At 56.7% G+C, this 11,862-nt stretch overlaps 1 pseudogene; it reads right to left on the bottom strand.

Moving 5' to 3' along the window:
* Positions 1 to 2,617: 2,617 nt before the first annotated feature.
* The window catches only part of LOC103676944, a 10,111-nt pseudogene continuing 866 nt past the window's right edge, over positions 2,618 to 11,862 (bottom strand).

Here is an 11,862-nt window from a genome sequence, read left to right as displayed (position 1 = left end):
GCCGCCACGCTGGGGGGTGACCAGGTAGGCCCTGGGCTGACCCACTGGCCCCTCCAGCACCGTGCTTCTGGGTCATACTCTGCACCACGAGACGGCGTGTCCCCAGGCCAGGGCTCTGACTTACACGGGAGGCAGTGCCTTGTTCATCCAGCAGCCAGCTGCAGATTGTGCCTCCTGCCGCGTGGCCCTGCGCCGGCCGCCCGTCCTCTCACTCGCTCGGAGGTAGGCGTGTCTTGTGCTTCCTTCCTGCCCCGCTGACGCGAAGATTTTCTCCCCCTTAACATGGGAACCAGCCCCCGAAGCCCTCCCGCCCTCACCTGTATCTCTGTGCAGCCCACCTGCGGCGTCCGTGGGTGACCACCTGCTCCCCGCCACGCCCATCACAGAGCGCGGCTGGCCCTGAGACCCCAGGCCAGGTCTGACCCAGCCAGACCAGGTCCGAGCAGCCCCCTCCCTTAGCCCGAGGACACCAGAACTCCTTCCCTCTTAGAGTTACTCCTTTTCGACGCTGGTCATTCTGCACGTTACACTTCCAGGTTTGATGCTGGGCGGTGCTGTCTCCTGGCTGGACCCAGACCGATAGACTCTCTTCACGTTTGTTTTCATCTTTCTTCATCGCGGTGAAATAGACGTGCCGTAGAACTTAGCAAAGATGCTAAGACACCATTCAGGTGTTCAGTTCAGCGGTGTTAGGTACGCTCACATTGTTGGGCGCCACTCCCGTCATCCCCAGAATCTGAAACTCGGTCCCCACTAAACACCAGCCCCCCCAGCCCCATCTCTATCCTTTCCGTCTCTGTGAATCTGACTACTCTGGATACTTCATGGGAGTAGAATGGCATGGGATTTGTGTTTCTGCAACTGGCTTATTTCACAGAGCATTGTGTCCTCAAGATTCATCCCTGGGGAGGCAGGTGGCAGGATGTCCTTCCTTGTAGGGCTGAATGACATTCTCTTGCATAGATGGACCACGTTTTGCTTACCATTCATCCACTGAAGGACACTTGGTTTGCTTCCACATTTCAACTGTTGAGGCTACCGCTGCTGTGAACGTGGGGTGGAGGCAGCTCTTCAGTTCTTCTGGAGGTACCCAGACGTGGACCCCAGACGGGGTCCTATGGTCATTCTCCCTTTAGTTTTGCAAGGAAACCCCACGCTGTTTCCACAGCAGCGGCACCAGTTTGCACTCCCCCCGACAGTGCACAGGGTTCCAGTTTTCCCCACATCCTCGCCAGCACGTGGTATTTTGGTGTTTTGTTTGGTTTGGTAGTAGCCATGCTGATGGCTGGTGGTATCTGATCGTGGTTTTGATTTGCATTTCTCCGACGCTTAGCGGTGTGACCATCTTCTCGCAGCTTGTCGGCCATCTGTAAATAATCCTTGAAGAAATGCCTGTTCAAGTTCTTTGACCATTTTTAATCAGGTTGGTCTTTTTTTGTTGTTTGTTTGTTGTTTCGTTATTGTGGAGTTTTAGGAGTTCTCCACATACTCTGGATATTAGTCCCTTATCAGATAATAATTTGCAAATCTTTTCTCCTGCTCCCCGGGCTGCCTTCCCACTCTGTGGGCTGCGTCCTTTGATGCACACAAGTGTTTGATCTTGATTAAGTCCAATTTATTTTTTTCTTGCATCTGCTTTTGGTGTCATATCAAAGAAATCTTTGCCAAATCCAAAGTCATGAAGTTTTCCCCCAGGTTTACCTCTAACAGTTTTATGGTTTAGCTCTTACTTTAGGTTTTTGATCTATTTTGAGTTAGCGTTTGTGTATGGCATACTTTTGCATGGGGTTGCACAGTTTCCCAGCACCATTTGTAGGGAGACTGTCCTTTCCTTTTCCCTTGTTGACAGTCATTTGACCACATGTATGAGGCTTTATACCCAGGCTCTCTACTCTAGTCCCTTAGTCTCCATGTCGGTCTTTATGCCAGGACCACACTATTTTGATTAGTGTGGCTTTGTAGTCAGTTTTGAATTTAGGAACTCGGAGTCTTCCTGCTTTGTTCTCTTTCTCGAGATTGTTTTGACTACTGAGATTCCATATAAATTTTAGGATGGATTGTTCTATTTCTGCCAAATGCCTTGTTGAGATTTTCATACACATTGCATTTAATCTGTACATTGCTTTTGGTAGTGTTGTCGTCTTAGTGATATTACATCTTCCAGTTCACGAACACGGGATGTCTTTCCATTACGTCTTTGTTAATTTCTTTCACCGATGATTTGTTATTTTCAATGCATAAATCTTTCACTTCCTTGGTTAAGTTTATTCCTAAGTATTTTATTCATTTTGATGTTGTTACAAATGGGATTGTTTTCTTAATTTCTTTTTTGGTTTCTTCTTTTTTAGCATATAAAAATCTTCATGATTTTTCACATGCTTTAAAATCTAACCATAGTCCACATGCAGAAAGGGGCATAGAACACGAACGTACCACCCAACTATCACAAAAGGAAATTCGTGTGTCAAGAAATAAGGGTCTCCCCAGCCCACCTGGTGCCACCTCCCAGGCACTTCTGTTCTCACCAGAGGTAACCATTATCCTCATTTCTTCCTTCTTTTTTTTTGGACTGTCCTAAATTATTTATTAGGTAGGAACTTTACAAACATTACTTATATTAGCGATAAGGGTAGAGCTGGAGGAGAGCATTGCGTCTTCTCCACGCCACATGCAAGAACCACCAATAGTGTGGTGGAACTTGTGACCCTTTCCAAGGCCACATTCTCACCACCTGCAGATGTTGGTCTTCGCATCTCCCTGTGCTTGTGTGGTTTGGTGATCCATTGGGTGTCAGGATTTCTTCTGATAGCTTTATGGAATGGATCAATATAACCTCAAAGAATTTGTATGTGGAATCTTTGCCAACCCAGTAATAATTCAAGACTCTCAGAGCCCCACAGTGGCTTCCGGCTCGCTCCTCTGCCACAGACTGTGGGCTTTGGGCACACTTGAGCCAGTTAGCGCCATGATGGACAGGCTTGTTATGGGTCACACCCTTAGGAACTGGGTGTTTGCAACCACCACGACACACACGAATCTGATATATGACATAACCTGGCTTGGCCTTGTGCCCCAGTCTGTGCACTTTATCAGGGTGGGTTGGGCAGGGGGCTCATGGAGCCCAGAGAGCTGACGGTCCTGACAGCGTGCTCCCTGAGAAGAGAGCAGATTACATTGGACTGCTTCTGCCTCCATAGCTCCTGGATGTACCTGTTTGAGTACCTTTCAGCTGATGGCTGCCACTGGATGGAAGGGCCCTTTAACCTGATTTCTAACTCCACAAATCCATCCCGCCTGTTTGGAACGTCACGTAGAGGAATCACGCAGCTGAGTATCTGTGTCTGGCCACCCTGATCAGCACGGTATTCAGGAAGGTCATCCGTGGTGCTGGGTGAAGTGGCAGGCTCTTCGTCTCATCTTAGACGATTTCATTGCGTGCATAGACAGCACCCTACCATCGGTGGCAATCTGGGTATTTGCTAGTTTGGTGCTGTTCCAGCTAGCACTGCTGACAACATTCTTGTACATATCTTTTGGTGAACATATATGTGTGTGTTTCTGTTTGGGGATGCACCTGGGGGTGGAATTTCGAGGAGTGCCATATGTTTAGCTTTTGTAGATATTGCCAAATCATTTTCCAGCGCACCTCTACCATTCACACAGCCGCTAGCCACGTGTGGGAGTCCTGGCTTCCCTGAAGTGGCGGCTGGGGCCGGCTCACAGAGGCTCACAGAGCTCCTTGCACACATCTGTCTCAGCTCTGCTGGCAGCAAGTGAAGCAGCAGCCTGCCATCAGCCACGTGGGAATTATTCACACCACTGAAATGGGCCAGCAGTGCAAGTCAGGGTTCCTTGCACTCCGGAAAGGGGCTCCTTGAATGTTGACCAGCATGTCTCTGCTCCAGGCCTTGCCCCCTGGTGCCCCCCATCTTCTGTGCAGCCACCCCATGGGTGTGTAACGCTATCTCATGAGGCTTTTATGGGCCAGTCCGGCTCACAAATGACGCAACAAGCACTTTCTGTGTGTTTATGGCCATTCGTGTCCACTTCTGTGAAGGGCCTGTTCAAGGCCTCTTGTAGGCTTGTAACTATGTTTTATGCGTTGTGATTGCACAGCCGTGTGGTGACGACTTACGGGCAAATATCTTCTCCTGCAGTCTGAGTGGTGTTTTTGATGAATAAAAGCCTTGAATTTCTAAAAACTGTTTAGAGTTCGTCCGTAGTGTTGTACTATTTAAGAGATATTTTCTTATCCTGAGACCATGAAGAGGTTTTTGCATGGGGTCAATTTCAGTTTTTTCCATATAGATATCAGTTTACTGAGCACCGAGTACCTATTGAAAATATCATTAAAATATGCCTAATTTTAAGTATTTTTATTATTATTAATTTCACCTGGGATGAAAAATTTGCTTCCTCTCTCTCTCATATATATTTTTTCCCCGCTCTGAGTCATTTGAGAGGAAGTTGCAGACACGTTGTCCCCTAAATCCTTCAGAGGTAATTCCTGAAAACAAGGGCAGTCTCTTATGTCACTACGATATAGTCATCAAAGTCAGGAAATTAGCGTCTAACCTACGGACGTTCAGATTTTGTCACTTGCCCCACTAACGTTCTTTATAAGTGTGTGAGTTTGCACACACACTCACGCACACACACAGCTCCTAGATTGTACACCGCAGCTCCCAGAGTCCACGCTACCCACACAGCAACAGGCACCCATGGCCCTCAGACCCTGGGCTCTAAACCCCTCCCGAGAGCCAGAGAAGTGGCAGCTTCCAGGGCTCAGCAGGGAGGTCAAAGAGGAGTAAGACAAGCCACAAACGGGTAACACGGAGAGGGAGAACTATTTCATTTTACAAAAAATCGTGATTAGCAATAACAATTTAGGGAGCCCTGCTTTGGAGGGTTCCTGTTTCTTAGACACACAAGTCCCACAGTCGTGTTCCGTGTCACCATCGCCATGAGCCCAGGACACTCTCCGTCCTTGACCTGGACGTTGCCGTCCACTGACCATCTCTTTCCTCCCTTGAGAACGGCGGCTCCTGCCTTTGCTCCTGTGTTGCGTTGTGTCTCTGCAGAGCTGGGCTGTCTGCTCCCGGGCGGGTCTCCGTGAAGAGCTCACGTCTTGACGTGAGCTATGTTCCTCAGTGTTCTCCTTGGTGGTTACTGCTTCTGGGATCTTATTTAAGACACGGGGGGCGCCTGGGTGGCTCCGTCGGTTAAGCGTCCGGCTCTTGGTTTCAGCTCAGGTCATGATCTCAGGGTCGTGGGTTCGAGCCTAGCTCAGCAGGGAGGCTGCTTCTCATTCTCCCTCAGTCCCGCCCCCTGCTCGCATGCTCTCTCTGTGTTTCTCTACAAATAGATGAATAAATCTTTAAAAAAAAAAAGACGGAAGAAATTATTTATTCCGTCGGGGCCACGGAGATCATCCCCACATTTTCTTCTTTTATTCATATGAAAATGACTTTTGTGGCATTAAAATCAACAGATACAGCTACTGCCTGTGGGGGTAACTCCTGGAGTGAGTATGATGCTCGACGCGCTGCCCGTGGGCAGGAGGCAGGCACAGGCCGCTCCCGCAAAGGGTGTGGGCCAGGGTCAAAGTCCAGTTTCCCTGGGAGAAGCAGGAGGTGGACACAGGGGTCACTAGGCTGCCTCTGTGTCAGAGTCTAAGTCACATTGTCCTCCGGGGCCCCGCCTCGCAGAGCGGGGACCAAGGAGCGCACAGCCCGGGCCCCTGCAGTGTGTGTCTGTGACAGCCCAGACCCACCGCGTCTGTGCCAAGCTTTGGGCCACAGGAAGCCCCACACTCGCTGTTTGTGACCCTCCAGGGAGCTGGAGCCCCAGCGAGTCGGATGGCAGGAAACAAGGTGGAGGGTCTCAGGTGGGGCTGGGGTGTTGGAGCTTTTCGAGCAGGGCTGGGGACAGGGTGGGGACTTGGTGCCGCCTGCACCCTGGCCACCGTGGTCTTGCTGCTTCACACTGCTCCCTGGAGTGCGGGGAGGGCAAAACCCTGGACACCAGCAGCAGCAGGCTGGGCCCCCTGGTGGGGCAGGGGGACTGTGGCGGCTGAGCAAGGGGCAGCATGGGGCTCTGGGGGTCAGTGGGAGTCAGAGGAGAAAGCCACAGGAAGCAAGGTCTGAGGCAGGGCCAGGCGGGTGGGGGGCTGCCCCAAGCTAGTGGGGTCCACGCCAGCCCTGGAATGCGCTTAGCGAAGGATGCCCTGGCCTTCCCGGGGCAGCTCTGCTCACACCACCGTCTCTATCCGTGGGATCCCACCGCTCAGGTCCAGCCTGCCAGCAAATGCAAGAAGAACCCACCTGGTGGGTGCAGCCTCCCCGGGGCTGCCCTCTGCTCCTCCCACAGCGCGGCCTTTGTCCCGCTGCTGTTCTTGGCCAGGCCCTCACTGCCCACCTGGGGGAACCACTCTGGCCCATGTGGCCTCCTCCACCCTCGTGCCCCCACTCTGGCTCTGAAGACCCACTGTCCCCTGGTCGTGCAGACAAGCCTGTGTGTCCCCACTGGAGGGAGCAGGCTCTCCTACACTGAGTTGTTCTCAAGAAAGCCCCACCCCGTGCCCACGGGCTGGAGTCCTAGAGTAGGAGCTAGGGAGCAGGGTTCTGCGCCCCCGCTCCATGGGGCAGTGACCCTGAGCTCCATCGCGGCCGGTCCTTTCGGGGACATCTGTGGGGGCTTGTTCCACGTCAAGGGGTCTCGATGGCGGGCTCTACCTCATTGGGGTGGGGGGTGGGCAGGAGAAGGAAGGCTAGAGGCACCAACCAGACCCAGCAAGTGTTCTCGCCTGGAAGCCCCCGACCGTCCAGCTCATATTCATGCTCTTAATTGTAATCAATACCCAGAAAAACAGTCGATTCTGTCCCGTGTTGTCTACTGGGACAAGGATAGCGGGGAGGATTATGCAAATACGGTACAGACCAGGCTCCGCGTGCAGGTGCCCCAAATGATCCGTCAGCCGGTCTCCCAATTAACAGGCGGCAGCCACCGCCGTCCTCCTAAATCACCCCGGCCGCGGCGGCCAGCCCCCTGGCCAGCATCAATCACGTTCTTATTGCCACCACGTGCAGGCGCCGGCTCTTCCGTGAGGACCGGTGTGACTGTCCCCTAAACTCCGAGGCTGGTGATTGATGCCACCTGCTTCGCACGGGCCGAAGCCGCCATCTGCTCACAGGGAAGCATAAACTCCGACTGCGCGCGTCCTGCTGATTTTAACTGGGCTAATTTATTGCTCACGCGCAGAGGAGCGGGGTTTGCAGCGAGCTCTCCAGCCACCCGGGAGCCCGCGGCCAGCCCTCGTGCCTGCGATCGTGGCTGATAAGGGCGCGACAACTACGAGAGCGTTACACCGTCGCCAGCCCCCCAAAGGCACAGGGGAAGGAGTCCCGGCAAGGCACCTCCTGTGGGGGATTTATTTCTGAATTAAGCACTCCTGGCCCCAACGGAGGCCTATTCATTTCCACAATCAGCTTTCTTCCCAGTTGTAAACAGACTCTTTCTAAAACTTGTGCATGATTTTAATTACAGATAAGTTTCTCTTTAAAGGACAGGCATTCATGCCTGGGTTGCTAAGCTGAATTCGATACATCTCTATGTTCCCGGGGTCCGGCTGATGTGCAGGCCGGGAGAGACATACACCTGGCTGGTGCCCGGACAGCTCCTGGGTCCTGGATGCTTCTTGGTCCAGAGGCGCTAGGGGCCCACCAGCCCCCACTGCCTCGCGGTGACCGACTGAGCAAGCGTCACGGGGCTGAGGTGCCCAGACTCTCTAGAATGTGCCCCCACTCGATGGGCAGGGGTGCGTGCAGCGGGGAGCCAGCACAGGAGGCGGCTTCAGGCCTCAAGAACTGGCCGGCTGGGCACAGAGACGTGCGGGTGGCCGGGCCTTTAGGGTTAGCCCTGGAACCAGCTCTGGACCACCTCCTCCGAGAAGGCCCCTGGACCCGGGCTTTCCCAGCTCCTCCGGGGGGTCCCTGCTGCTGATGGCTGAGCCTCTCACTTCATTCATGTCCCTGGACTGTCCCATCAGTGCCCCTGGGTGGGGATCTGCTCCATAGCGGAGGGGCACTGAGGGCCCCACGTGGAGCCCCAGGCAGGGCATGAAGCCGGGTGCAGAGGAAGGCATTTGACAGAAGGAGGGACTGTTCTCACTGTCGGTCGGCACCTGCGATGGTGTTGAGGACCTTGGGGTGTCAGGAGGCCTCTCGGCACCTCCACCAGGGAGCATCGGCCGCGAGGGACCCGGGCCTGCCTCCGGGGACGGCGGCGTGAGTCTGTGAGGTGCGCCGGTGAGAGCCCAGGCACGCGTGCGGGGCACCGGGCTTCCCAGTGAGGCAGGACAGGAAAGCCCCCCACCTGCACGGTCCCAGGCAGCGTGTGCACACGTGCAGGCACACACACGTTCACGCGTGCTCGGGGACACGTTGGGGTGCTGCTCGCATGCGTGCGCAAGTGTGTACGTATGTGTGTGTGCATGGAGCTGGAGGCCGCCCACGGGCTCGGCTTTGCTGTGAGCTCCTCTGGTTTGGAGACGCATCCTTCTGTTTGTGGAGAAAGGGCCGCGGAGGTCTGTGTGGGGCGCTCGGGGGCCAGGTCCCGGTGGAGCCTGCTGTGGTCGGGCCTGGAGATTTCTCAGCAGTGGATGAAACTGCTCTGTTGTTGTGGCTTCGCCTGCCCCGACTTGAAATCCCATCATGATCGCCTCCTCTTACAGCGTGCTCTGGCCCTGGGATCAATAGATCAAGAGAGCCGAGTACCGGTTACCGTCTGGCTCCACGCCCTGCCTCCTCACACCTGCCCTGCTGGGCACGGTGGCCCCTTGAGGCCGAGGCCCAGACAGTCACCCTGCAGTGCTTGCCTTTGAACTCTGGGACCCATGCCAGCAAGCCCCAGGGGTCTCTGCCGTCCCCGGGCCACTGACTTGCAGCCTTACAGAGAGCACGTGGGGTCCTGCCAAGGCCATTCACACGAGGACCAGTACAGACCTTGACCCTGGCACCCCTCTTCCTCATGATTCCCGTGCCTGATGGGACCCTCAGGGTGAGGGAGGCCCGTTGCCGGACCCCCGGGCTCCATGCACCCTGCCCAGGGCAAAGCACCCCCACATCCTCTCAGGGTAGGCAGGCTGGGCCTCCATCTCGAGAGCCAGCTGGTGGTGGGGGTGGTGAAGCTGGGATGGCGGGCTCGGGCCCCAGAATCTCCTGGGGGTTCAGCGCAGCAAGGCCACCAGTGGCAGCAGCTAAGTGCCAGCTCCAGTTTTGCTGTATTCACCAGGAGATGCCGACTTTCTCCTGTCTCTGAGGCCTCATCAGGGGACAGGGATGCTGGGAGACACTAGCTTCTTACAGAATCGAGCCTACTCTAGCCATGCGGTCCGGCAGTCGTGGTCCGCGGTGCTCACCCGAATTACCCAAAACCTCACGTCCACACCAAAACCTGCCCACGGATGCTGATAGCAGCTTTATTCATAATCACCGAAACCTGAAAGCACCCGAGACGTCCTTCAGTGTGTGCGTGGAGAGGTGACCTGTCTTCCACCCGGACGACAGACGATCACTCGTGCTGACGGGAAAGGACGCCCAAGCCATGAGGAGACATGGAGGAGCCTTAAATGACACGACGAAGGGAAAGACGCAGTAGGGTTCCAGCGGTGGGACGTTCCGGAAAAGGCAGAACCGCCAGACAGTAACAAGATCAGTGGTTGTCAGGGGTTGGGGGGGGGAGGATGAACAGGTGGAGCATGGGGGCCGGGGGCCAGGGGTGGGCACCTGTCCTGATGCCCTCGTCCAGACCCACAGAATGTGCGCCACCAGGCGTGGCCCTGACGTCGTCTGTGGACTCTGGGTGATGATGGCGTGTCCGTGGAGGCTCGTCCACCGTAACAGACGCCCCACTCCGGTGTGGATGTGGCTGGTGGGGGGACGGGGGCGCATGAGAGATCTCTCTCTGAACCTCCCTCTCAGCGCTGCTCTCACCCCCAAACTGCTCTAAAAAAATTTAAGCTCACTCATTTAAAAATGCAAACCAGTGCTATGAAATGGCGATTTTCTTCCATTTCAGAGGCCCGGCCACATCATGGGGTGACAGGACGGCTCAGGCGTGGGCACTCCCCGTGCCCCCCAGAGGCCCACGTACACAGCTGGCAGAGTCTTGGGGCGCCAGCGGCTTCTGGAGCAGGAAGCCAGGCCTTGCCCCAGCAGGAGGCAGACGTCAAAGCGAAGAAAGCAGAACACGGTGGAGCGAGCTGGGAAGGGAGCTTGTGCCCCACGCAGCGTGAGACCTCAGATCCGTGGCAGGGACACACGCGTGTGCACATGGCACGCACACCGGCTGGAGTTTGTCTACGTGCACCTGCACACCCCCACACACGCCCCACATGTAGGCCCACAGCTGCCCCACACCCACAAACGCACCCCAGCTGCAGGTGTGGGCCTAGGGACACAGGGAGCCACACACCTGGAGCCCGAGCATGGCTACACCGGGGCGGACCGCAACGCCCCCTTCCTTCCCTGGGTCTCTGGGTCTGGGGGCGCGGCCTCCAGCCAACAGCCCCAGGGCAACCCCACGGTGTGCATCCTGTCCCAGAGGCCAGGCCAGAGGCAGTCAGCAGGGCTGCTGCAGTAGGGGGATGGGGAGCTGCCCCTCCCCCTCCCGCCGTGCCCACTCTGCTCCCAGGGCTCTCTACATCTTGGTCCTCCATCCTGGCAGGTTTCTGCTACCAGCTTCCACAGACCCCTAGGACTCATTTGGGGTCAGCAGTCCAGGAAAGAGCTGACTTCACAAGTGGGGAGACCCAGGCCTGAAGGCGTGGTGAGCGGCTGGCTGGTGGGTCACACGGGGGGTAGCGGGTGCTTGCCTCCCCTGCCTCAACGTAGCTTCTGCGCGTGGGGCCGCAGGAGGGCAGGGTCTGACATGATATGCAGACACTCTGAGCCAAGGCCAGCATGACCAGGGCCCAACCAGCGCCCTGCACCCCCTGCCCCTGCGTGCTTGGGCTGGTGGGGAGGGGCCGCCCACCTCTGCACAGGCAGTGAAAGGGCAGGAGATGGGCCTGGTGTTGGGATGCACGGGTCCCGTGGCCAGGAGAAGTCTGGGGTGCGGCAGGAGGCTGCACAGCAGAGGGGAGGCCTGGTCACAGGAAGTTTTACCCTGCCGTGTCCCATCTGGGGCAGGTCCATGCTGGGGGTGCCCACAACCTGTTTGCTGTAGGAGGCCACAGGGCAGCCTGAGACCCACCCACGGGGCTCCGCCCCGACCAAGGAGGGGGCCAGACCAGCCTCCCGTCCAGAGGGGAGGGGGCCCCTGAAGGGTGGAGAGAGGTGTGGGGGGTGGGCTGCCTGGGCGGCAGGAAGCTCCTTGAAGCCCCCATGAGCTTCCTGAGCAGGGTCAGGGTCCCGACCCTCTGAGCTGTGGGGAGGGGCCCAGGCCGAGGCTGCAGACCCGGGGCGCAGGGACCCAGGCCCGCCCTGCCCCCTGAGGCAGTGCCGGGCCTGGACCCCAGAGGGCAGGGCCCCGGGGCGGGCTCACGCACTGCACTCACACTCCTGCTTGGCTCTGGCTCCAATGGACAGACGGACGCGCGGCCCCCTCCCACGGGCCCCACCCCTCCGCGGCCGTCTTCAGTGATTTGGAAGTGTAGAAAATGGGATTATCCAGGAACAGATGTGCACAAAAGGGGTGAAATGGAAAGTGCTAGCGTGGCCGCCTGCCTCTGATTACCTCTGACGGCCTCGGTGTCCGCAGCCCCCCCAGCGGGCCGGGCCAGACCCCGCCGAGCCCTGCAACGCGGCCGCCTGCCTCTGATTACCTCTGACGGCCTCCGCGTCCATAGCCCCCCCCCCCCCC

The sequence above is a fragment of the Ursus maritimus genome, unplaced genomic scaffold (genome assembly GCF_017311325.1).
Source record: "Ursus maritimus isolate PB19 unplaced genomic scaffold, ASM1731132v1 scaffold_8, whole genome shotgun sequence".
NCBI lineage: Eukaryota > Metazoa > Chordata > Mammalia > Carnivora > Ursidae > Ursus > Ursus maritimus.
Note: the sequence above shows the minus strand (reverse complement) of the source record. Positions and strands in the feature narration are given on the sequence as shown.